Source organism: Acanthochromis polyacanthus, chromosome 18, assembly GCF_021347895.1.
Source record: "Acanthochromis polyacanthus isolate Apoly-LR-REF ecotype Palm Island chromosome 18, KAUST_Apoly_ChrSc, whole genome shotgun sequence".
NCBI lineage: Eukaryota > Metazoa > Chordata > Actinopteri > Pomacentridae > Acanthochromis > Acanthochromis polyacanthus.
In genome coordinates, this window is record NC_067130.1 from 3,349,598 (window position 1) to 3,377,144 (window position 27,547).

The 27,547-nt window shown below is 41.9% G+C and overlaps 1 long non-coding RNA gene across 1 annotated transcript in view; it reads right to left on the reverse strand.

The window, feature by feature from the left end:
* Positions 1-25,050, reverse strand: part of LOC127530770 (uncharacterized) — a 47,846-nt gene extending 22,796 nt beyond the window's left edge. The window contains exon 1 of the long non-coding RNA XR_007937408.1: positions 24,992-25,050. This is a non-coding gene — a long non-coding RNA (uncharacterized LOC127530770). The remainder of the gene's footprint in view (positions 1-24,991) is intronic.
* Between the last annotated feature and the right edge of the window lie 2,497 nt (positions 25,051-27,547).

Below are 27,547 nucleotides of genomic sequence, written 5' to 3' on the forward strand. Positions count from 1 at the left end.
GATTTTCACAACCATGATGACGAAGGTCCCCAAACTCTACCAAATTGCTCATTTTAACCCAAACCATGATTTTGTAACAGTACCTAAGTATTTATGTCAACTCAAACTATGTTCTTTCTTTCTCCCAAATCTTTCCTTGTTTTGTGTCTAAATTTAATCAAACTTTCATGACTTTCATGTCGTAAAAACACAGTTTTTTTTTTCCAATAATGATTTGCCATCCAGCTAACGTGAGCATGAGATCCCGCAAATGCTTCGTTGTGTCATTCTAGAACAGGGGTGTCAAACACGCGGCCCACAGGCTAAAACCGGCCCTCCAGAGGGTCCAATCTGGCCCGTGGGACTACTTTGTAAAGTGTTTACAAATTCCAGAGAAGACATGAACTGTAGATTGTACATTAGTAAAATTATGAATTTAAAATAATCTCTAGACCATGACAAGTTGTTTTGATCATAGGGTAAAATACTACATAGCTCATTGTTCGTTTGTCATTTTGTGTCTCATTCTTGTAATATTTTGTCTTATTTTTGTCTTTTTGAAAGTAAAATACTACATCATTCAGTTCTATATACATGTAACTAAATGTTGTGTTCCTTTGTAGACACTCTGCGATCCATGGGTTTTAACGTGTAAATGATACACTGAGGCAAAATGTTGCCGAAATTGAATGTCAACCCTACTGCTAACTCTATATGTATCTGTGTGATAGACTGTTACCTGTCCAGGTGTCCCCTGCCTTCACCCTCAGTCAGCTGGGATAGACTCCAGCCCCCTGTGACTGTAATGAGGACTATGCAGTGTATACGTAGATAATGGATGTTTAAACAACATACAGCAACTAAAGCACTGCTACCAGTGGCACACTCCTTAAATCATGGGATCTGGGGTTGATTTATCGCTACTTTTTTCAGCAAATTACACAGAAGCACAAGCGATCGCTGGAAATGTCAGCAGCAGCCTGTGTGTCCGTGCAAACTGAAAAATTACATATCAGCCAAGACAGATCACAAGCGAACCGTGCACAGACAGCATTTACTGGCTGAAAGGTAACGTATGACGCGCTGTCTTCGCTGTGGCAAATCAAGTCTCCTTTTCTTCTCCTTAATATCATTAGTAATAGGGTCAAAAATGACTGCTTCTATTCATTTCTCTTATTCTATTTGAGGACCCGCTGCGTAATAATATGTTTTTTTTTAAAAAAAAAACTCTGTCACCAGCCTCAACAAGACGGAATCGTGTACCTTCACCATCCATCAGGATCCGGAGCATTTCATTGTGGAGTTGTCTCTCTGAGGGCGGTGGGAGCACAGCATGTCCTCTCCTACTCTCAACTTGTGACAGGTATAAAAATGTCACTATTAATCAGACACACTTCTAAATCATGGTGATTTTTTTTTAAGACAGAGCTGTGTAAAAACATTTGTGAGAGTGATGATTTATGGCCACCCGGCTCACAAACACACACACATGCATACGCAGCCGAGGGAAGCCGGAATAGAAACAAACCAAGCATTGCTACCTCTACAAGATAACGATTGGATACTGATTCAGTGCCTTCAGCGGCCATAAAACACCTCCATTTTCACTGACCCTGAACTGAACCTGGAGAGCTTCACTCTGACAGCTGGGTGGGCAGGGAGAATTTACAGTTGAGCCCTCTCGATGTTTTACGGGTTTAAGTTTCCCTCAGACACTCGGCTGAAGCATTCATAACGCATAATTGCTGCGGCGATGATCAGTTTTTCTGTGTAGGATGGCAAAGTCCACACAAACACATACAGGCATTAGAGGAAAACACGAACGCACATATATATAACCTGAGTTCATCTTCCCTGCTCTCCTGATGACACTCCTTTTAGCTGTTCCATTAAACACAAGTGGGCCCGCGAAATCCACTCATTTATTCATAACCGAGCATCACTGAAGCACAGCTAAAAACCTGCTCCAAGCAATAAATTTCCCAAACTACAGACTGTGCAAAGGTTGTGGGCACTAAATGCAAAGGGAGGAATAGTTCAAAAAATTACGTCAATTAGCGAAGAAGCTCCTACACGTTGGCTCAGTCGTGCTTCGGAGCAGTTTTGGGATCAGTTTTGAACACTTAAGCGCAGAACATATTTCATACTTCAGCATCTCCACAGCAGAAGAGACAAGTTATTACCTCTGCTCAGGGCTAATCATATTACTATCTGGCTGTATGAATGCAAGAAAGTATTAATACGAGTACGAACGAGGATCCATGGACTTCGCCATTTTTCAATTTAACTGGATTACCATCATCTTCCACAGCTCTATGAAATTGCTTAAGCTGCACAGACTCCAATACACATTTGTCTACAGACGCTTTTGGGGATTTAAGTGAGCAATAGAAGAGGAGAGTTACTACTGCTCCCAGAACAATCCCACAAACTCTTATTGTCTCCTCTTTTTTTTTTCATTATTTCTCCCCACCATCCATTCTCTTCTCTGTTTACCTTTTACTCTTCTTGGTCTTCTCCTCTCCGCTGCTTCCCCCCGTTTTCTCCATCGCCCGCCCCTCCGTCTTCATCCACTCTCCCAAATTAATCTGGTTAATGGATCAAGCCCTTGTGCAACTGAGCAGAACAAGGATGATGCCCCAAATATGCGCCATCCAGCGCTGGAGTCCCTGCATGCGTGCCCACGGGGGAGAAGCACTTAAAAGAAGCATACTGTACATATTAAAGCACATAATGCACGCTGAAGCCCACACACACACAAACAACCACACCGAGATGTGAAAGCACCAGAAAAAGAAGAAGAATCTGATTTATGTGTCCTGTGCGTGAACCGGGTAACCCTGTCATAGCATTCCCTTAATTAGCAACTAGATCAGAGTGAGTGGCAGGGCGGGGCATTATGGGATTGAGGCTTTCCCCTCTATTACTCATCTGCCAACGCTTCTAACAGGGGAGGATGCAGCAGAGCTCACATCTTTTATCCCGCTCTTGAATTTGCAGAGATTTCCTCCTGAAAATGCTTGCATCTTTTCAATGCTGTAATAGGAGCTTCATGTTTTAAACCACGGGTGTCCAACATGAGGCCCGCGGGCCAAAAGTGGTCCTCCAGAGGATCCAATCCGGCCCTCAAAGTGGAAAAATCACAGAGAAGACATTAACTGCAGATTGTAAATTAGTAAAACTATAAATTTAAAATAATTTCTAGACCATGACAAGTTGTCGTGATGTAAAAGTAAAATACTAGATTGCTTATTGCTCTTTTGTCATTTTGTGTCTCATTTTTGCAATATTTTGTCTTGTTTTTGCTGTTTTTTGTCTTTTTTGTCGGACCTTTGTTATTTGTCGCATGTTTTTGTTGTTTTGTATTTCCTTTTTGTCTTGCTTGTGTTTTTGTCATTTTGTATTTTGCTTTATTTGCCGTTTCCCGTTTTTGTGTATTTTTTTCTCGTCTTGTTTGGTATTTTTGTCTTGCTTGTGTTGTTAGTATATATTTCTTTGTCATTTTGTTTCTCACTTTTGTTAATTTTTTGTCGTTTGTCCATTTTATGTCACTTTCTAACATTTTGTCTCCTTTTTGTTTTGTTTCATGTCATTCGTCTCATTTTTGTAATATTTTTGTCTAGTTTTTGTTGTTTTTTGTCATTTTGATCATAAAACAAAATACATCATTCAGTTCCACATACCTGAGGCTAAATGTTTTTTTCCTTTGTGGAGAAACTGATCTGGAAGTTGTAACATGGAAATGATAAACTGAGGCATAACGCTGTTGAAATTGCACTTATTTTTCTTAAGAAATGTCAGGTTCTTCATAATTTTTGTGAAAAGATATTTCCATCAATGTGAACATTTTTGCACTAAAACAAAGGAAAAATGTGAAGTTGTGTTTATTTATAGGTTATTATGCAGTGATTTTACTGGTCCAACCCACTGGAGTTCAAATGGGGCTGAATGTGGAACCTGAACTAAGACGAATTTGACGCTACTGCTTTAAACACTTCAATAGTCAACTTGCAATAGCTACAGAACATAATCATCCTGATTATAGAGGCACATCCCCAAAATAATTCCATACCAGTAGTAGTCTACTCTCACGCATAAAATGTTACTGCCCGTGTTTATTTAATCATTTATCCCCCATCTCCATTGTAGCATGTCTGGCGATTTCAAACTGCCTTGATCCGAGCAGAAGACATGTGCGGGTTGGATCACATCAATCATTGTATCATCAATCTCACTATGATCTCTGTCTAATGAGCCTGGAAACAGCTGCTCACACATGCTTTTCTGAATAATAGATGTGATGAGCCGGTGCTTCCACCGCTCATCTTGTAGGTTTCGGACTGAATCGGTCTGAGAGAAGACACTCATCACCATTCAATAGAGGCTTTGTGGTGAATCCGTGACATCCCGTCTTGATCTTTGCCGATCCTTCTTGACACGGCATCGAATGTCTGTATGTGCATTTCCTCAAGAGGCGGATGAATCTATCTGTGAGTGAATATCTGCGATGAAACGAAATAATATAAATGGCACGTACAGTGAGCTCATTGATCGTTCTGCTCAGAGTGTTCTCTGCAAAGTGTGACAAAAAAACCGAGTGCCTAACCAAGCTATTCACTTCTTGGTCATTGGTTCAGATGTGATAGAGACTGTCGGATGTCCATTACTGTCTATAGCCAACTCCGTCTCATCAGTTCGTGGATTATTCAGCACCAGTTAATGTTTCTGCTTCATTGTGTGCCTCAGTGTGGAGAAGGGCTTTTGGTTTTTATCTCCATCTTGCATGATTAGATGTTCTGAAGTCTGCTATGTACTCTCATGAGGATACCATGGTTCTATGAAGGACAAAATGAGCAATCTCACAATTCAAATAAAGTTAAAGATTATTAGGAATATTCCCAAATGTCAGACATAACAGCCTGTTCAGAAATTATTGAAGTAATTCTGCTAAAACTACAGTAGATCTCTGCCTGTTCAGTTCCTACATAGCAGCTGGGGTGAAAGTGCCGCCACATACAGTTACATCCATGCATTTACAGTATGTACACCCATAATCTCACAGGGACATCTAGTCAGTGTTGCACGAATATGTATCGCACGCTTCACGCCATACCTTTTTAAGAGACCTATGAGACCTTCATGACGTACAGACTGTCTCTAGAGCTGCACTGTCCTCATGGAATGAAGCGTTCCCGCATTCCTTTGTGCTGTTTTAGCCACAGGCTCTGAGGAATTTAGCAGCCTTTCTCCTCCTCTCTGGCCTTGGTTCTGCTGGCATTACTCTGACTCACCCTGCCTCCCGTCGCTGTGATCACTGAGCTCTGATCGCGTCGCTTTATCCACTGTCCGCCAGCGACTTCAAAGGCAGAAATTTCATCGACTTACAAACTGCAACATCAAATGCCAAACGTATCTGTGTGGTTAAGTAGATAGTGGAGCACCGGGGCCGTGCCTATCTACTTTAGTAACTGTGTGGGGGATTTAAATGATGCTTCTTTTTATGGTAATTTATAAAATACCATACTTAAAGCTGCTCCAATCAATACTTTTACATTAGCGAACGAGTTGAAATTTAGGTGCATTATGTGAAATGGTTCACTTAGAGTGATGAACCCGAGTACTTGGAAGCCCCTTTAGAAGAACCACATTACAGACTAGCAGCTCGTTGTTTCTGTTTTACAGACTGCAGATTTAGTTCTTTGATTCAGCGCTTTTTCCACTCAGAAAATTACTGTTTTCAGGCTTCCTTACATTTATTTGAATCAGGATGCATTTACAAATGAGCACACACGGTATTACGCAAAATAGTGCAATGTAAACTCCCTCTCTCATTAAATAAAGGCACTCTGTTTAATTGACAGCAGTCAGTGATTTGTGTTTTGTGTTGAGCGGCATCCTTCAGGGGCTGTTAGTGTGAGATAGGCTCATCTTCCCTGGCTGGCTTGAATAAATCGTGCATCTCAATCAGCGTTTCCACAACATCAGCAAACGGCAACCAACTCCCTCCTCTCCCAAAAGCTCTACATCATGTTGCTATTGGCTAACCATGAGAGGGTGTCAGCTGGCATCACGAGCACACAAACATCCTCCGTCCGCTCAGCAGCTTCATGCTGTTTGCTTATTGCTTCATCTAAAACTCAGGGCTTCTCAAGGGGAATCAATATTAAAGGAGTTTCAGCTCTAGTAAACATCAGGACACTTGATTTCCTGTAGTTCTTTGATCTTTCCATGCTCCCGACTCCGTCGTTTAAGTATGTCTACGGAAATTACAATTGATCCTTTAAAATGTTGAGGGCAACATAACAAGTCCTGAGGGAATAAGGGGCATTTCATCAGTCATGGAGTTCTGCCTAAGTGAATGAAGAAGTGAAAATGAAAACAACTTTCTCTTAAACATTAGCGAATTAGATAAACCAAAGGACTTTTCTTGGAAAGGATGGTCACCTCAGTCAGTCTGGTTTTATGCTGAATAACTTTTGTACTTTAATATGTAACAAAATTGGTCCTAAGGAGAAACGCATTTGTCTGGTTAATGATACGACAGGTAGAAAGTCAGAGCAATGAGTAAATGTGCATGTATACATTGTCTAAAAAAGTATTCACCCCCTTTGAGGACTTCCTCTTCACTGCTTTTCAACATTGAATCAAAATAATTTGGCTTTTCTGACAGGAATTCACACAAAAGTGAAGGTGAAAGCAGTGGTAATTTCAGTTAATTAAAAATAGAAAACCTAAAATAAGGGACTGCATACGTATTCATCGCATTCAAGTCAGTGTTTCGTAGATTCACCTCTGGCTGAAATCACAGCAGTGAATCTGTGTGAAAAGGTCTCAATCAGCTCTGCACATCTGGACACTGCAGTTTTACCCTATTCTTCTTGGTTAGACTGCTGAATCTCTGTCAGGTTGCGCGGGGATTGTGAGTTAACAGCCTTTTTCAAGTCCAGACACAAATTCTCAATTGGATTGAGGTCTGAGCTCTGAAAACATTCACTTGTCTTTAAGCCATTTCTGTGCAGCTCTGTGCCGTGTTCAAGTCATCGTCTAGCTGGAAAACAAATCTTCTCCCAAATTGCAGTTCCCTTGCAAACTGCATCATTTTGTCCTCCAGGATGTTCCAGTGCTTTGCTGCATTCATTTTACCCTCAAAATTTATGAGCCTTTTGAGGCTCGAGACTGATAAGCATCACCACAAAATGATGCTGCCTCCACCATGCTTTACGATGGGGATGCTGTGTTTGTGGTGAGGTGCAGTGTCGAGGTATAAGCCCACTAGATCAGACAATTCCCGCATTTCATTCATGGTCTACGTGAAAATGCACCACGTTGCATGCTGGTCTGGTTACGGTGCATTTCTAACTGTGATCTGGTGCATCTTCCTGGAGCTCGTTTGCATAAAGTAGACTCCACTTCTATTTTATGCAAATTCGGTGCGGCGTGCGGATGTCAAAACACATCGCAAAACTTTTGTCAAACTAGTCGTCAGGGAACCAAAACGAGGACAGATTCAGCTGCTGCACAGCTCGTTTCTCACCTCAAATGCTTTCAGAAATGTTTTTCACGTAACTGTTTTCCAAATAAAAGAGAAAGTTTGCATCCGAGCCACCATGTTGGTCCGGCTTGAAATCCAGGAGCAGACAGCTCCCGAGTTGATGCGTTTGTCCAACCAGCAAGAGGGCGATTTTCAGATGCAATGTGTTTAGATGCAGGAAAAATGCATCTAGTGGACACATAGCATTAGGTATCCACCAGACAGCATCTAACCGGATAGTGAACAAACTCAAATTTGGTCTCACTAGACTAAAGAACTGTCTTCCAGTTCAATCAGAGCCACATGCCTTCTGGAGAACTGTAATCAAGCTTTATTATGAGCTTTTGTCAACAGTGATGGTTTTCTTTGACTCTCTCCCCTAAATATTTAACTAATGAAGAAAAGGAACGAGTTTGTACAGATTTTCTCATCTCAGCCACTAAAGCTTGGAACACCTTAATGACTCACTGATGTCTTGGTGGCCTCCCTCACTGCCTCCTTCTTGTTTGGTCACTCAACTTTTAAAAACAGGGTGTTTTCAGCAGATTATGTACTTATACATTAGGGAAAGTCTTTGGGCACTCAAACACATAAGATACACATTTATGCACTGCAATACCCAGGAGCATATTATTTTTATTCAGACATGTTAGAAAGGTCAATATATCACAAACCCAAACAAAAAATCCATCCATTATCTTCCCCCAAAGCGGCTCTTCAGCTAAAAGCGGCTGGCAAATGTGTCTGAGAATGCAAAAATGTAAGCAACACACAACCAATGGGAAGAGCACATAAACACATTTGTATACTTTAGATGGGATACAGAGGGAGTGATGGAGGGAAACATGTTGTGAATTTATGTTATGGCATAAATAATGAAGCCACTGAGAGGATAAGGTGAGAGTTTTTGCTCCAAGGCTGCACTTGTATCCCTTTACAATACTTCTGAATTTCATGAAAAGTCTCTGTATTCCCTCACATCAATCCCAAAACTTTAGTTATTCATATTACTTTTCATTTCACCCATTGTCTGTTATGTCAGTATGGTTTTATAGCTTCCAAACACTAAGTACATTGAATAAGTTATTCCATTACGGTGTTATATTGCTGGGTAACTGAAGAAACTCACGCAAGTGTGAGTCTGAGGGGAAACAAAAAGCACCGTAGCTTTAAAAATCGATTAAAAAAACTGCAGCTACATCTACTGTACAAGACTTTATCCCAAATCCTGTTCGAATTACGATGATTTTTACAGGAGACAGAGACAATATTTCCTCAGAAACAGCCCTTTAAATAACACAGCAGAGATTGTGGGGCTGTGGATTCGGAGCTCTGAATGCTATCAATAACATTATGAGGAAGGTGCACAGGAATTACTGATGGGCCGAACCCACAGGGACGCTCCTTCAGACTGCATTTGAAATATTTCTCTTTGTGCCCCAGACTGCAGCCCCGAGCAGAGTTTGATTGCAAACGGTTGAAAAGGTCTGCCAGCCAGCCCGCTAGTCAATAAGTTAACGCAGAAATGTGTCCAGACCTGAGGCGGCTGAGGCAAATGATCCAAACACCTGACCTCCTGAGCATCCATCCTCTGAGGGAGAGGTCACTGCTCATTGTCCCAGACGCAACACTGTGCAAACACCTTCAGTTAGTCAACCGTGGGGGTTTCCGAATTCAATTCACCACTTCTTGGAGAGCTCTCTACGCTGACGGATAAGAAACACGACCTACAGCCGATGATGCCCAGCAAATGTCAGTTAAAGTTCATGTTAGGATGCCACTTGTGTGAAATATCCTCAACAAATTAACTCATTCGCTGCCATTGACGTCTATAGACGTCAATTAAAATCCGAACGTTCGCTGCCAATGACGTCTATAGACGTCAATCATGTTTTTTGACTGGGGGGACAGCAGGATAGTCTGTCGGAGCTTGTCGGTGAAAATCCTGGAGTTTTGGAACGTGAGAGTGTTGCGGTGGGCCAAAAGAATGACAAAGACAGTGACCATGGTGGGGCGACAGCAAAAAGTGCCGTTGCCAACAGCCGCTGGCGATCAAAGCTGCGCTAGTTTTCGGTTTCGGTTTCGCCACCACCGCTCTCTTGAGCTCATCTGATGAAGCCGAGTCAGATGAGTTTAGAGCGAGCACACAGACACACACAGACACACACACACACACCTAAAATAGACTGTTTATATTTTGTAAGATGTATTGTTCTGAACCAAAATGTTGACTTGTGTTGTTTGTTTGTAAATAAATGATTTAGCTAACAAAAGGTTAAAAAGTTGACCTCAAAATGCTTTTTCCGAGTTGTTTTTGTTGTTTCATATAAGTAAACAACTGTTCAGTTGTGTGGGATGTCACTAAACCAAAAAATATTGGCATCAAAGTGATTGATGTGCCTCTCTGTACAAAAAGCTTGTTATCTCTGTTTTTTGGTCAAAAACAGCTGTTTTTGCTGAAACTACCCTATGTTCTGCTGCCAATAACTTTAGAACCGAAAATGCTAGAAACAAACTCTTTTTTCCTGATGAAAGAAGAGAATCTACACTTTCTTTTGATAGTTTCAATGTTTATGTAGTCTTAAAACTTGATATTCTGTAGATCTTGAAAAATCTGTCAAAATTCTTAAAAACTCTGGCAGTAGGGGGCTCTTTGCTCTGAAAATAGCTGGCAGCCAATGAGTTAAGTGTATATCATACTTCTGACTTGTTTTGCCTGTTTATTTTCTATGGAAACATAATTGGTGCACAATAATCCCAGCAGTGGGATTTATACTGAAACACAAAGATGGTTCAAATGAAACTGGTGTCGCTTGTCCTTCCCTATCCTTAACAAAGTAATATGAGTTACTTAAGCATCATTATACTTCGCCATGAGTATATATTGTTTAGAAAAAAAAAGCGTAAATATCCATCCCAGACAATGACACTGCATTCTCAATTACAATTTCAAAGAAACTCCTTTTCCCCCTGGAAAGCATGATAGGAAATGTCTTCGAAAACTTTCAAAAAGCAAAAATGGGGGAGCCATAAGTCAGACACAGGACCCAGGAGACCGGGTTCAGGTTCAGCGTGAGGATAGTCTTCAGAGTTTACTCAGACAGGAGAGAAACCCAAAAACACACCCGGTGAGCAGCACTTCCCCAGGCAGGAACACCGTGTTGATGAGAGAGATCTGAGGAGAATAGCCAGACCGGTTGGAGCTGACAGAAAGGAAACAGTGACAAAGACAACTGCTGTTCACGACGGTGGTGAGCAGAGAAGCATCTCAGAATGCACAACATGCTCACCAGCAGAATACTTCATTGGATTCGGGTCCTGTCAGTCAAGAAGAGAAATTTGAGGCTGCAGTGACAGCGTGCCGGCCTGAGTTCACTGCCCAGGCCGGTGGTGAAGCTGGAATGATGTGGGGATGTGTCTGTGGAACACTTTGTGCCTCGTAATGCCAACCAATCATGGTCTGAGTGTCACAGTCATCTCAGTCTGCTTTCATGAACTGGCCGACTCTGAATCACAGATATGAAACACTGTGTGGCAGTTTCCTGTCAGCCGGGGATGGACTGATGTGGGGTTTTTCAGGGCGATTATTGGTCATCCAGAAAGACAAATAAGCAATATTTTTGAACTGATACAGATTAAATGTGATACTTTAACAGCATGCATTCATAACTTGGCTTCTCCATTAGTAAAGCAGCTTCTTGCAATAATAATGAAGAAGTCAGAACATCGCAGGAGGCTATGACGTTCTGCTCGGTTTACTGATTTGACATTGAACAGTTTGTCTCCTACATTTCCGTGCACAGTTCTGTTTTTGTCGCTGCTAGATCTCTTGTATTTCTCTGTCTCAGTTTTCCAGATTGTGTTTTAGCAGAAACTTTGCTGAACTGAGAGAGATTTCTGAGATCACAGCAGCAGACCCACAGTAGTGCATTTATTTAGTGACTATTAATCAATGAGAGTAACAATACTGATAACTGAAAAAAATGCCAAATACCAGCGCCTATAATTGGTCTGTCCCTACTGTCAACCGCCGTCTTTCAAAGATTACAAACTACTAGATAATAATATTTATTTTTAACACAATATACACCAACTTGTCACAACATTAAAAGCACTGACAGGCGACTGCAATGTTCTGTTGGGAAATCTCGGGTCCTGGCACTCGTGTGGATATTACTTTGACGTATATCACCCTCCTAAACATTACTGCAGACCAAGAAACCCCTCCAGTGGCAACGGCACTCCCACCGTGGGGTACTGGCCTCTTCTGGCAGGACAATGCGCCCTGTCACTCTGCCAAAACCATTCAGGAATGAATGGAGGAACGTCTCCATGAGGCCATGCTAACGACAAGTTCTCCACACTCCCCAGATCTTAATCCGATCCCTTATTTGCAAAAATTCACAACCGACAGGACTCAAAGGATCTGCAAATAATGTCATGTGTGTCATCTACTAACGAATGTCCAAGCCCAGACAAGCTGGTTCTGTTTCGGTGACACAAGATGGACTTACACAGGATTAGGCAGGTGGTTTTAATGTTGAGGCCGATCGCTGTTATTTTTGTGCATTTTCAGCAGTGTCATTTAAAAATTGTGATTATTTGTATGCACAGTAAAAAGCAGCAGCACCTTGAGAACAGCGTGAGGCACAGAAACAGAGCTGCGATTCAGAGGTTTCATTTATTCAAGCAGCTCTTGCCATTAACAGTGAATGCTGATAGTAAAAACTGAATTACAGCTAGAAATTAAATTAACAAAGGGCCTATAAAACAACTAAGGGGAACAACTAAAGCTGAATAATAGGTGCCGGTTTGACTTCTGTCAGGTCTGTTTCAACTGACTGTAACATTTCCTACAAATAAGGTGTTTAAAGAACACAAACACGACAAAATGTTATCGACCCAGCGCACAGGGACAAGAGGAGAATTCAGGATAGCCGTCTAAAACTATGTTTAACAAATTATACCAAACTCAAAAGATGCCGTCTGTGGTAGTAGATTGCAGTAATAGGTGTGTGAGAATGTGATGACTTAAAGACACAATTAGGAAGCAGGAAAATCTCAGGAGTTCTCTCTTATTTCCTGTGAAGACGGACACCTCGCAATGGAGCACAAGAAGCGGAAGAGTACCGAACCAGATCAAACAAGGAGGCAGACAAAACGGGCCGCTGATGTTTTACAAGGTCTAGTCGCAAACCTGATCCGGAGGTCAACTGCCGGCACCGAAGAAAGCATCGCACAAAAAAAGGAGAGTTTTTTTTCCCCCACTGCCGGCTGTGAGACCAATCAGTGGCTCTGTCGCCTCTCAAACCAAGAAAAAGGCTCATTTTGGAAACCGCTTTCTGGATGTGCCGCACTCTGGAACAAAAATAAATAATCTTCCCCTTTCATTTGCCGTATTGTTCAAATCAAGCTCAGTGGGCTACCGCTGTGAGTTTAGCTCACACAGTCACTTAGAGAAGGCAGTCAGCTGCGACAGTAAACACTGTGTGCAGAGAGGTCAAACACAGTACAAAGGCACAGTTGCATACAATGGAGTTATACGTCAGACATGACAGATCCGGTGCATGCAGACTTCATGATAAATGACAGAATTCAGAGTCTGTATTCACCTTCCTTTGAATGTTATTTCTCTAGTTGCCACTGAAAAAAATAAATCCATTTCCATACTATGCATAGAAAAGCAACATTTATATTTAATTGTTAATAGTCACATTAGTTCAGCTGCAGGTCATGAGCAGATCAGATGTTCAGATTCACTTAGAAGAGCGTCACCACGGGAACAAACTGGACTGACAAGATAGGGAATCTGCCCACACCGGCCAATTCTGGACGGTGTTTGCAGCACCTGGTGCCCTGATCATGTTCACTGGCTCTGCGCTAATGAAGAATTGCACATTTTCAACGGAATCATTGCTGTATTTTAAACAAAACTGAAAAAAACACCATGTTCCTTTATTCCACGACAGACAGATGCCTCGTTTTGATTCGTTTCCTGCTCACAGACATGCATTGTCACGGTCTTGGCTGTACCTTTAGTTCATCCCTTGTGTTTGTGTTGATTTCCCCTCCCTTGTGTTTCTGTGCTCCCCTGTCTGTCTGTGTGTCTGTCTGCCTCTCTGTGGACATGGCGCTCCTCCCGTTCTCCTGATTGCATCAGCCTACACACCTGCCTCTCATCATCTCATCAAAGCAACACTTAAACTCTGCTTCCTCCTGCTCTCTCTGCCACATTGTTCACTCAGACAGTGTGGTTCCAAAGCAGCAGCTCCTTACACTTTGGCTTTAAACTTCTTGTGGTTTTTCCTCACCTTTTTTTTAAATTTTATTAATCCTGCTCTACCTATGCTTCAAGCCTCAGTCAGGACCCCTTTGTGTGGAATTAAAACACGCTGGGTACCCTTTAATGCCATTTTTCAGTGTGCTGGTTAGTCACAGAGACCTGAAAAGAATGTCATTTATAGACACACTGAGACTGCAGCAGAAAGTTCTCTGCAGGCGTCGTTCCTGTTCTTCTCCTGTAATTTATGGTTACTGTTGTAAATGGGTCTATTTTACACAAAACTGCGACATTTCCTGGATTAAAGCAAGCAGTTTTGGTGCCTAAACTGAACAGCGAGTGAAAGGCAGTTTGAAGTCATTGAATAAAATGAAACTAGAAAAATCATAGTCTGGCATTAGAGTAGTGCCACAAAATTACAATCCAACACAACTAAACTGCTTTGTTTGGAGAACTCCAATACCCATTTGAAGCAAGTTCTTCTTTTTGCATCAAAGAACCTTTGAAAAGGCTTTCAGTTTGACGAACAGGTCAGTCGATCGAGGTTTGCAAGTTTCAGTATTATTCATTTTCACTCTTTCTCCAACTAAACAGCTCCAGAACTGAAGCCATTCTTGTCGGCAACCCTCATCAGGTCCAATCATCCTCCATAACCGCCATCATCTTTTCCAGACATGACATTCCCATCTCATCAGCAGATACCAACCTTGGTGTGAGACTAAACCCTCCCCTGACATTCAACAACCACATCAAACATCTGTGCAAGTCTTCATTTTTTCCATCTCAAAAATATCGCTAAACTCCATCCCACCCTCACCTATTCTGATGCAGAGAAACTCATCCACGCCTTGGTCTCCTCCAGGCTGGACTACTGCAACACACTTCTCATCGAGAGCCCTAGCGAGAGCCTGCAAAAGCTCCAATATATTCAAAACAGCGCTGCCAGGATCCTGACGAAGCAAAACCACATCACACCCATCCTGTGTGCTGTGCTGAGCGATCTCCACCGAGCATCTCGCTTGCAAGTTTCAAGGCCAGCCAGGAGAGCTTTGAGCGGGTTTTAAATTATTTTGAACGAGATTAAATTATTGTCACATTTCACTAGTGGCTGTGATTAATCAGCCCCACAAGTTTAGCCTGAAATTAATGGTAAAATTGATCATCGTCATCCAAGAACCTTCTCTACTCTACATCCATGGCTGAGGCCCCACTCCACATGAGTGCGATGGCTGTCTCCAAAAATCCCGGTCAATCGCCGATCTTCAACGCCGTATCTCCGACCTCTACTGGATCCGAAATGAGGAAATACTACTGGACTCTGTAGTCAAGCTGGGCGCAGGTCCGCCCGCCAGCTCAGCTGAGTTGGGCCTCACCATCCCGGCCACCGACGTTTATCCGCCGCCCTCGGCATGTGCTGACACGGCCCCCACCTCCCAGCTTGCCACTGGTCCCGGAGGGGCTCCTGCTTCATCCGGGCTTGCTGCCTCGGCCCCATTGCCACATCTCCAAGCCGAAGACTGCTGGCTGTTGCTGGGTGTGAAGCCTAAGCTTATGCCTGCTGCCGCTGTGGTTTCTACTCCAAACCTGAACAACGGAGCTCCACTCCACTGCATGAGTCCTGGTAGGTGGCATCTGGCAGGAAGGCCTGCAAAACCAGCCGGCAATCCCCCTGTGCCTGTGAACTCCTACTGTCCAACCGGTGTGAGGCCCTGAGTCTGGATGACTTTCCGCCACTTGCCAAAGAGTCGGACCCGGTGGCTGTTCCGAAGCTGGTTCTCCCAGCTGGTGCTTCCTCCTTGGCGGCTCTGGTCGGCTCTTCCCTCACTACGGTTCCAGCTGGTGTTTCCACCCTCACGGCTTCAGCGGTCGTCTCCATTCCTGCAACCTCCGAGTGCCCTGAGCCGGGACCCAGGACATCCCGCCCCACTGACTCGTGTTTCGGCGCAGGATGCTGGGGGACGCGGTCTGATGCCACTCGCTGGGATCCTCTTCTCGACACGCCACTTCCAAGCCGCAGCATCCAGAGAACACCCGGGCCCCATCTGATCCAAGTGAGGCAAAACCGGCTCCCCCCGTCCCCTCTTCCCTCCGACCACATTAATTGTGGGGGACTCCATCATCAGGAATATCCGCTACTTTAACAGTCACTCGCTGCTTTCCTGGTGCTACTGTGGCCGTCATCCTCCCGGAGGTTTTACACTCACTGCCATCCACAGTCACCAGAATTTTTGTTCATGTTGGTTGTAATGACACCGCCCGTAACCAATCTGTGTTGACGACAGCTGATTTTAGAGACCTTCTTCACTTATAGAGGTGTTTGTATCCCAACACTGGCTCCTGGAGTTTAGCGGTTCAGCCGACTTCTCAGACTCCATACCTGCTTTTTGCCTGCAGAGACTATGGTCTGGGCTTCATCGACAATTTTAATCTATTTTGGAACCGTTATTCGTTTTACAAACAGGACGGAATACACCCCAACCAGCTGGGCAGTAGGATGCTAGCTGCTAATTTTCAGCATGCTGTGCAAACTGCCACAGGTGCTGCACACACCTGACGCTTGATTAGACCACACACACCTTTCCTGACTTCTTCCTCTCTGGACCCCGTGGCAGCTCACAGTCCTGTCCTGCTCACCACTGCCCCCTGTGAGCTCCATCTGCCATTGACCTATAACACGCAACTTAATCAGAAAACTGTATGCTATGATCACAAAAATATCCCAGTTCTGATCAGGAAGAGACCTAAGTCTGTAATTCACACGTAAAAATACCTTGAGGATTTTTAAACTGAAAAACCTAAAAAAAATAATGCTCTATTCGTATCTCTCAGACACCAGCAGCTCTGACAAAACGGCATTATTTGACGTCTTGGGAACGAGGATGGTTGGTGCTTCATGTCCACTCTGCTTGCCAGCCTGCCCAGTGCTGATCTGCTCCTATAGCTATCAGCTGATCTGCAGCTCATCCAGCCTGCCACACTGCCAGCTCCACCACATGCCTTCCTGCAACTCCCTCCTCAGCCTGCTCCTCCATCAGCTTCCCTCAGCTATTAGCCTTCGCCACCATTCCTCCTCACCCTCACTCTCCCCCTCTAACATAGAAATAAATTGGTTTTAACCGTTGCTTGTCGGCTTGCTTTCCGCATATACTCGCAAAGAAACTGAGAAACATCATTTGTAAGGGAATTAGGACAACTGCTGCACAGGATGTTTGCATTTTTTCCCTTTTTAAAGCTAATTGATTGCTAAAACGAGAGTGGTCGGTGCTTCCTCCGTTCTGTGGGATTATAAATGTTCACCCCAATGAAGGAAGTCGTTCACTCTGGACAAATTAAAAGGAGAGGCGGGGAAAGCGGAGCAATGATGCGAAGTTCGTTTACTTGCACTCTGATGGTTCCATTAATGTAATTTCAACAGAGGAATCAAAGGGGAAATGGAATATTTTGAATCCTCAAAGAAGAGCACATTCAACTAAATGATGCTTCTATGAATAAGTAATCAGGAAAAAGGTTAAAACTGTTTATTAACAAAGCCATGGGATGAATCTCTTCTGCTTATTTTATTATGCTGAAGAGAGACAGTCTGATCAAATCAAACCGAGCCTTGAAAAATTATTTCACAACACATGTATTCAACAAAAAAGAAACAAGCCACGAGGTGTTTTTCAGACAGCTTTTTCAGACCTTGTATCGTCATGGCTGTAAATGACCCCAGCATTAACTGAGATGCGAGCTTCAGAAGGTGAAAAAGTACAAACACACTCTGTAATAAGAACTATTTCATTTTCACCGAGGCTGCAGCTGTGATAATGATATTAATGTTCTCTCTCGGTGTACCATTCCAGCTCCTGACGTTTCCACCCAATTAATGTCTCGGCTGAACTCTAACAGTTGGACGTGGACTCTTATGCATGACTTCTTCGTACGATCTCTTGAGCATTTCATCGTTTTATTATTCTGAAAAGAAGTCAAGAGCCAGCTGAGGCTGCCATCGTGAAATTACCAGAGAATGAGTCATCATTCATGTACAGTAGGTTCAGGTCAGCGCGTTTCCGTCTCTAGTCCATATGCCAATAAAATAACGGCATATTTGAGGATGCCATTATTTTATGTTTTTTTTGGCACTATTTTTGCGAATTGGCTCATCTTTTATTATTATCTGGTTATTTATATAAATTAAAATAAGGGACAGCTGTACCTTTTGCAATTTTAATGTGCAAAAAATAAAAACAATCATACTGTAATCTGGATAAATATACCAAAAATCATGACTAAAAATGAAGAAAATGAAGACTGGGTGAAAGCCATCCTTTGCTATGGAGCCAGGTTGAACCAGTATTGTGCGTGCGCTCTACTAAATCAAACCTGGTCTGTTTTTAACTCCGTGATTTAGTGTGCAGGCTTTGCAGCAGTGTCATTGTTTGTGTTAATTAGGCCTTTTTCTCTGATAACGTTAATTAAAGGGGGCAGCGGGATATAGAAAAAGTCAATTACAGAGTTCAGGAGGAGTCCAACTATCCTCATCCTAAGCTCACCCTTGATTAGCGGATGGCTCCTTCGGTTTATGCGATGATTTTTACTTTAAATAAATGATTCAGCTCAGTTGTATTCACACAGCACCGAACTCAAGGCACTTCACTGAGTGAAATCAAGACTTCTAAAATGTTACGTTTTGGAGAGAAACACAACAAATATTCACTTTTTAGCAACTCTTTGACAGTGAGAAGAAAAAAAACTTTAAATAGGCTCAGGCAGGAAAGCCATCTGCCTTTATTGGTTGGGTTGAGGGTGAAGGAAGGCAGAGAAAATAAGAAAGGATAGAAGTCAGACAAACGACACATAAAGGCCAAGTCATGATCCATGTGTGCAGCTCGTTGTAGCACCGTATCAGTAATTATACTTGAAGTGTGCTGGGTACAGTGGGTGAACATACACTAGAAAAAATGCCCCTCTCAAAACAAGAAAAAATAACTTATTTAAAGTAACTTTTACCTTGAAATAAGTGAAAAAATCTGCCGGTAGAACCTGTGAAAAATGGCTTCTTGAAATAAGACATGATATTTAGAATATTGAGATCTTAAAATTAGCCAGGAAAACTTATTTTAAGCTATATTTTACCAGGATTGTCAAGCTTAGGTGTCTTAAAATAAGCCAGACATGCTTTAAAAATAGTAGTTTTTCACTCAAAAATAGATTTCTGCTTTCATGCAACCTCCTAATTTGAGATATATAAAACTTATTGTGAGTTTTCTTGTAAAATACAACTCAAAACGAGATAATTTCAAGATCGTTTGACTTAACAAGATATTTTAAGATACATTGTCTTAAAACAAGTCTCTCTATCTTGCTGAAATGTCATTTGTTAAGTGAATTTATCTTAAATCAAGTGGGATGAGACATTTTGACTTAAAATAAGACAAATAGACTTGGTAAGATTGTGAGTTTTTGCGGAGTAGCACAGGATTTCTGGAGAACTTCCTACTGTGTTTCATTGATGAGAGTATAGACAAACAAAGCTCCTCCACAGTCCAGCAGTGACTACTTCATTTCAAACTCTTCAAATGTTGAATTTTCAAGGCATGGAAGACCAAACAGACGGCCGCTCGTCCCCTCAAAGACTTGGTTAAGTGATGAAATTTGCACCACATGTACCCTTGCAGACCCTGAAAGCATGAAAAATCCCTAAGAGAACAATAAATACTGAGGAGGCTGGTGAGACCAATAACCGTAGATGAGATTATCATTGCAATTATCATACCAATGAGCATTAGCTCAGGTTGCCACAGTTACGCTCCATAATCGTCATTATTACCCTTCAATTTCACAGCTTTTGAAATGCCACATAAGTGAATCTCACATCTATTAAGTGGCCTTGTCCTGTTTTGTCAGGTTAAAGACTGGAAATTACTGATCTGATGACTTATTAGTTGCAGTGCGCCTCATGCTTATGTGTTTTAGAGCATTTTTTCTTGACACAAACTGTCCACAGAAGCAGTTTTTGTGCTCATTTAGTCACCATTACTGTGCTAAAGCATCTGAAATGCCTTGAAGCAAAACATTTTCAGAGTGGCTTAATGACAACAGGTTCCTACTTTGGTTTGTAGACCCAAAGTAAAAAAAAAATAGCTGAAAGTTGTTCTGACATCTGACGCATTTGTGCCCAGTTCTGCTGGTAATTACTTGGTCAGAATGTCGAACAATGATTTGGACTGAATGGCTGTGATGGGATTTTCGGAAGATTAATTCAAGAATAAAATCCCAAATACCAATCTTCCACCTAGAACAGTCTTACTTGCTTGATTTTATTTTCTCTCTGATGCTTTCATTGTTTGCGATGAAGGTCAACCTGTGATGCAGAAAATATGGCACGTTCCTAAGGAGTGTCCGTCTTTTTGATTTACGGGCACAAAAACACACAGCGCTAATATGAAAACAAGAGAGAGAAGGAAATGGACACAGAGAGGGACACTGGTTGTGAATTTTGCCAAACTGTGAGGTCTTAAGATGCCTTCCAGTAGCCATTAGTCCACACAATATAGACTCATCATGGTGCATACGCTGCATATTATTAACAGCAGACCTCAAAATTTGACATTTTTGAGGTCAGAGTACAGCCTGCCCACAGTCAGATTAGTTCGAAACTGAGACATTAGATTGAACCGATGTTAAATCGGCTGCTGTACTTGTTGAATATTGTTTTACATCGTTCCCATCCTTCTTGTTCCCTCAGCGGACTGATGAAAGTGTCCAGGCAGGAAATTCGGTATTGTGAGAAATTATGTCATTACTTGGCAGAATCGCAGGTCTTTCAACATGCAGCTGAACGGCCTCAGCGGAAAACAGAAAGCTGTGGTCTAACAGTTAGTTGGACAGCCAAAAGACTTCATTTGCCTTCTAAGTTTCTATCAGTCCTTTGAGTCGTGCTCCTTAGTACGTCTCCGTGGCCTAATTCTGCCTGCTTGATAGGAAGCACTTTGGTGCAGATAGCGATGCTTCAAACTCACACGAATAATCAGCAAGTAAAAACTTTACTTAGTGAGTTTTACAAATAGAGAGGTTCATTTTTCATGCAAAAGATTCCTTCTGCCCACCGAATCTGTACTTCCGTGACGCACATGGGGATTTGTGGGTTTAATTTAGGCATAAAAACAGAAACTTTCTGTCATATTTTAGCTGCAAAGGCTTTTGACTGCAGCCTTTCTTTTGGCCTTTTTTGCTGTGATTAGACAGTGACCGTGAAAAGAGACTTCAAATATGGGGGGAGGCAGCAAGGGAATGACATGCAGTAAAAGTCTGGTCCAGCCAAGAATGAAACACTGACTGCTGAAGGTTCCTAACTGCTGCCTTTAGCTTATACCTGGACTCATTATTTTCAGGTTTCACTTATTGAATGAAAATCCTGGATACAATAATGGCTGTATTATGAATATTAATGCCAGGCAAGAAGACATCAAACATGAATAATGCAAACATTCAATGAAACACATCTGCAACACCGCTAGACTTTAAATATTTTTATTAATTACTGAAAAAGTCTGGGGACCACTCAGCAGCTCATCTCTTCTTCACACGTAAAAATAACCTGAGGTGAGAGTTTGTTTACCGAAAACTATGAAACTGGAAACCCTTTTTTGAGAAGGACATGGAACAACTTTCGGGGAAAACATTGTGTTTTCCTGACGGTCGGACGCCGCGACCACCACAGTGAAGTCTTAGTTGTAACAACAAATGCAGATTCACATGCTGGCGGGGGATGTCCTTGCAAGATGTGGGAGGAGGGCATGAAACACAGAGGGGGGAAAAAAAGGAAGAAGAGAGACAGCAGAATGACTAGAACATTGCTTCCATGATGCATTGCTTGGCTGCGTCCCCTGTAGTGCAGCTTTTTGTATCTGTCAGGGTCACTGCGTCGCTGGATTGCCAGAGACCCGGCAACGCTAACTAGCCCTCGCCGTGCTGACACTTATTATAGTTTTTCTCAATTGCTTTGGCCGCTTCCTTGAAACTGTGATAACATTCTCAAAGCTCTTGGGGCATTTGCCATCGGGAATAATTTGGCAAAGTGAAACGCAATGCGAAAGGTCGAAAAAACACTGAACTCTGACTTAGAGGCAAAGCTATTCTCACATACAGTCATAGAAAAAATGATTACTCCACCCTTGTTTTCTTCAGTTTCTTGTTCATTTTATTGCCTGGTGTCATTAAAGGTACATTTGTTTGGACAAATATAACGATAACAACAAAAAGTTTGTTGTATCAGGCATTAAAATGGACAAGAAATTGAAGAAAACAAGGGTGGAAAAATATTTTGTTCCGTGACTGTATATAAAGTGAATGCCCTCAGAATTTAAAAGTTCCTTCAGAATTTTATACATCATTGTAGGTAGATTGTGCAGATGCTTGGACAGTATGGCAGTGGACCTTGAAAATGTTCCTTTATGTACATATTTTAGTTTTGTATGCTTTTTTTTTTTTTTATTAACACTGAATGTTCTCTTTTTCCTATAACTAACTGGATGCTATTGTGTGTTACACCACAGTAAACAGAACACCTACACAGCACAGTATAATAGAAAGATACATCTACACAAAAACTAAGTTAAATAATGTATGGACAAACACTGGAGCGCAGTAAAGCTAGATTTCCTGTCTGGCAACAGATTTCTCTCAACAACACACCTGATATTTCCCCCCTTAGGATGCAACAGGGGAAGAAATCTTGTTGCTTACCCTCTGCAACGATCTACTCTGCAAGGAGCATCCATTGCAGCAAGCAGGGGCATTTGTTCTTTACACCAGCGATCATGCACCTCCCACTTGAATTCAGAAAAGACTGGAAGGGAGAATATAGTGGAAGGAACTGCATTTCCCAATGGTGGAGGCTGGAAAGACATACTTTACCAAACTTTTCTCATTCTTATGGACAAGATCTCTGAAGACGGTGTATAAGAATATTTTCTGGGTGTTGGAAATATGTGTGCCCAGATATTGCAGCACAGATAGTGATGTTGCCACACTGACATGGGACACCAAGAGTGGCTCGGAGGTCTGTAACATTTCAGCCACGTCTCCTGCCTTTGGCCAGTCTGATCAACCTCGCAAACACAAGCATGTCAGGGATTTCATTTCCTCCATTAGTCCCATCAACAATCAACAAAGCAGTTTTACTGTGGAATCGGACAGTCACAGAGAAGTTAAAATGTTCTGCGCTCTTCCCTGCATCCTCTATAAAAACACACAGGCCTATATACTGTCAGCACGCAAAGGAAAACCGATAACATTGTCTGATATACCGGGTATAGTTCACCCCTGTTCACACTTTTACTGCGGCTCCTTTACTCTGTCAATGTTTTTATAAAATGGCACCTATTTTTCTCGAGTTGTTTCATGGTCATCAGATGCTGCTGTTTATTGCAGAGATGCTCACAGAGCTGGTATTTTGAAAGGCGCCATTGTCCACTGAAGGTAGCACTCTGTCCGATCTGTCTTCGTGTAACAGCAGTATTTTCTGCAGCCATGTTGCAGATCTTTTGCTCTCGCTGAGGTGTGAAAATTGCCCTTCTTCCAAATCCCAACCAGTTTGACACACTGGAGATCAGAAATAGATATTACTGTTTATGCGCTGTAGCATGTGCATCGTGTGTTCATACATACTCACACAGTGTGAGTTTTCTCTGACATTTATTGGCTTGATGTTATTGTACTGCATTGTTTTACTTCAGTTCTTCTGTCTTGCTATAGCGGGGCGTATAATTCCAAAGCTGTGCTTCCTCGAGGATGCAATATAGTTGAAGACGCTGATGCATGACTTACAATAAGCTGCTCATTGACCAGCCTCGACCGTTGTACGACCACCGTTCATTAGACGACAGCTCTGTCTCTGCACACTTCTGTTTCTCCCTCGATTTTGGTGTCTTCCCTTCACTACACCACCACAAATCTTTACTCCTCTTCTCACTTGCCCCTTCTTCCTTATTTACCTGGCCGGGTTCTTCCGTGTTCAAAAATAATGTTTCTGTTGCGGTTGTAAGTGTGTTTGGTCGAATCCTTAGTCGTGAATAGACAGCGAACATGTGACTGCTTGATGTAAGATGTGAAAACTGCACATTTGTTCGTGAGTTTCAAGTTACCAATTTAGGGGACATCATTAAAAAAACAAAAGTAAAACACATGACTAATGATATCACACATGCTTGACGAAATCTGACAATTGCAGGGACTGTTGTGCTCGACTTACACGATCCAAGAATTTAGATGTTTTGGAAAACAACTATTCAACTGAGAGCCAACGTAATCAGTTGCAATCAAGCGGGCAACCTCGGGGGCTGACAGATGAAGCCAGCGCAGAAAAACTGGCCATCGAGGCTGGCTCCAGAAGCGAATCAATCCTCATAGATCTGCGTTAAAATGTCCAGCTTTACAACAGACATATGTATGTTCACAGCCTTGTCTTTGAAGCGAATTTTCCCCATTCATAGCAACTGTACAGAATTTTTCTTATCTTTTCATTACAGATGCACATATTCTTATATTCCCTGTAAGGAGGTGTGGAAATTCTGCAGATTTCAGCTCTTTCAGGCACCAGTCCAGATGTCAAAGGGAAAAGGGGGAAAGGTCGCTGTTAACTACTCCACGATGTTTGCACTGAGTTGAAAACTTAAGATGCCACAGATCATTACACCCAAGTTAAGAACCAGAATAAAGCTGTAAAGTCCAGATTTATTCGTACGGCCCTTCACCAAACTCCCCTTTTAACACCGTTTTCTCTTTTTAGTTTGTCTTCTGGTTTTAATAAGCTCTAATGACACAGTTAGCTTTATGTGACCGTAAAACCAGGCTGACATGAGAATCTAACATCAGTCGAACTCACCCTTTATAAATTATTTTCAAGGGTTTCTGCCTCCATTTTTTTTCTTTAAACAGCAGTCTAACCTTTTTGGTTTTCATACACTGCAATAAAACAACAGAAAAGTTTAAAAATACTGAAGATTTCAAGGTAACGTGAGAGAATAGATTTGATTTCCGTTGATTTTATTCAACGTGTCAACAAGTTTTGACAAAAGTTCTGCCAACTTGAACATTTTTGTTCACCCATTTATGATATTCCTGTGAGTCTAACATAAAATTCTTGCTTCAGGGAGATAAAACTTTGCTTTTATATATCACTGGTCTCTTATGGTACTGTAATTATGAATCCCACTTACCTGAACGGGGTGAAACCATAAAGACGGTGGAGAACTCAGGGCGAGGCTTGAACCCTGTTAATGAAACAAATGGGAGAATCTCAGCTGCATAATTTATGGTTTTTGGGATCTGTCATCGTTCTCATCTTTGATTTTTAGTTTCAAGGATGATCTTATCTTGAAGAATGACCAAAAAATAAAGGCATGAGTAAAGAGTACGCAGCTGAAACTGCATTTATTTTGTGAGAAAATGCGTGACAACTCTTCTTTTTCTTCACTACTTTCCTTTCCTTTCACTCAACACATCACACACTACTATTTTCTTTATCTGTATATTTCACTGCAGCACATGCTATCCCGGGTTTGTTTGTTTCATTATTATTTCACAGTTTCCATCTATCAGACATACCAATAATTACTTTCAGTAGCTTTTTAAGTGGGTTGATAGTTTGTTCCTTTGTTCATACTTACATTTTTTTGTCCCTTTGTTCTGACTCCATCCAGACCCAAGTGTTTAGAAACCGAGCCGCCCAGCACTTCCTGGATTTAACATACTGGTGATGTCAGAGTGACATCACTGGGCCAAACCAAGTGGAGGGTTTTTTTCTTCCTTTGTGTTTGTTTGTTTTGTATTGAAAAGCATCATTTAGTTTAGACTTCAGATGCTCATATGGAGGCATTTAAAAATGCCAGTGAGTTTGTAGTTTGTGTGATGATGTTGTTTATGGTTTGTTTGCATGCAGCTCGGAAAGCATGTCACCCTGCTGTCTGGATGTAGGTGATCCCATGCATAAGACAGAGGTGAGACCATGTTGCTGGATTAATTTTGAAATGACTTTCTCCTTGCAAATATATTTTTCTACTTTGAGCTTCACGTGAATGAAGAAGCACTGGAAGTAAAATCCTCACCTATTTTTGCACTCAAGACGTCTGCTAAGGCTGCCTGCCACCTTCCTCAACCTTTTGGCCAGGATTCCTTTACATTGTGCAACATCATGTGGTTGTAAACAGAAGGAATAAGAGGTAAGCTACACTCTGAGGCCAGTCTGACCTTATGCACACTACACTATATAAAACAACATCTTGTTTCTGCCAACAATACTGTAAAGTGTTCAATATAAACTAGCGGCCTCAACCACTCAAATGAAAGTTTACACCTGCTTGTAAAACGGATGCTGACGTTTAATTTGAATTTGAAAAGCAAAGATGACGTACATGTTGACGATTGGCTCTGTGAGTTTTGAACTAGCATTAAGCACAATGAACTAAAACAGGCAAAACATAAATTAAAACTACATCTAGCTTCTCAGTTAACGTTCACAGCTTTGTTTTCTTTGTGCGCTGCTAGCACTGAGCCTGAAAAAGATAATCAAAAGGCAGTACAGAGGTCTGGTCTTTCATGGTTCCTTCCAAGAGACACGTTTAGTTGAACTTTACCTCTAATGATGGTGAGAATGCCAATAGAAATACCTCCGAACACTCTCTACATGGTCAGTGTATTTGAGGACCAGAGGCTAAAAGACTAAACCTGCTTCGACTGATTGTAACTTTAACCTTAGTTCTGTGCTACTGACTCCTCTGCAATCTCTCTTAAGAAATGTTACAACTGTGAATTAATAGCAGCGCCTCTTACCAGAAACACGCTTGCTCTAAGAATGTACGCCAACATCAACAGGCTATTCCACACTGGTAGTTGCCCCTGAGCAAAAAAAAAAAAAAAAAAACAGGGAAAAAGTCATACAAACCACCAATCCTCTCTCCAAAATCATTTGGCCTGATAAACTCCACTAAGGAGAGATCTTTTTGAAATAATTTTTTAGTGAAGTCGGCCTTAAAACATCTCCGGGTACAAAAATAAAGTCTTCCACAAAGGTAATAAATAATTAGCATCAGCACTGAGATCACACTTTAACTGTTAAAGACACATGAAGCATTTCTAAGTCTGTTTCCTTCAGGTGATCTTACCGAGCAAACACTTATGGAAAATTGCACTTAAGTCTTTCTCTGACAGCAAATGTCTAAAGACTGTCTGGTGGGAAACACACAAGCATATTAATCAGTGCAAAATCAAAAACACTTCAGATTAAGCTACAAAAAACTGCATTGCAATTGTTTTTTCTTAATAGAAAAGGAAAACTATGTTTACAGTCAGTAAATGCCACCAACTAAGAAGTGACTGGGAGCATAAGTTTGTACTGACTCGTGTGCATTAAGGAGTTTTCTACACCAGCTGACATTTTTTTGTGTGTCTGTAAAGAGAAAAGTAGATTCATGCTTTCGAAAACTTTCTCAGCTTCAAACACTTGGTGGTGGACATGGCGCCTCAGGGGCTCGACACACGGGAGGCGACAACAGTCGCGCTCCATTCATTTTCTATGGCTGCTGTGCGACGAGATGAACATCGCTTTCCCCCCTCCCAACAACGCGACGGCGTCATTCGTGCATGTGAAATTTTGCACGCGCTCACGTAGATGTGCACCCGCTGACTTGCAATGCGATATAAGAAAGTTGAAAAATGTTCAACTTTTGTCGCCGTCGCCTAGCCTAGCCGCGCTAGACCCATGTTCTGAATTCTGA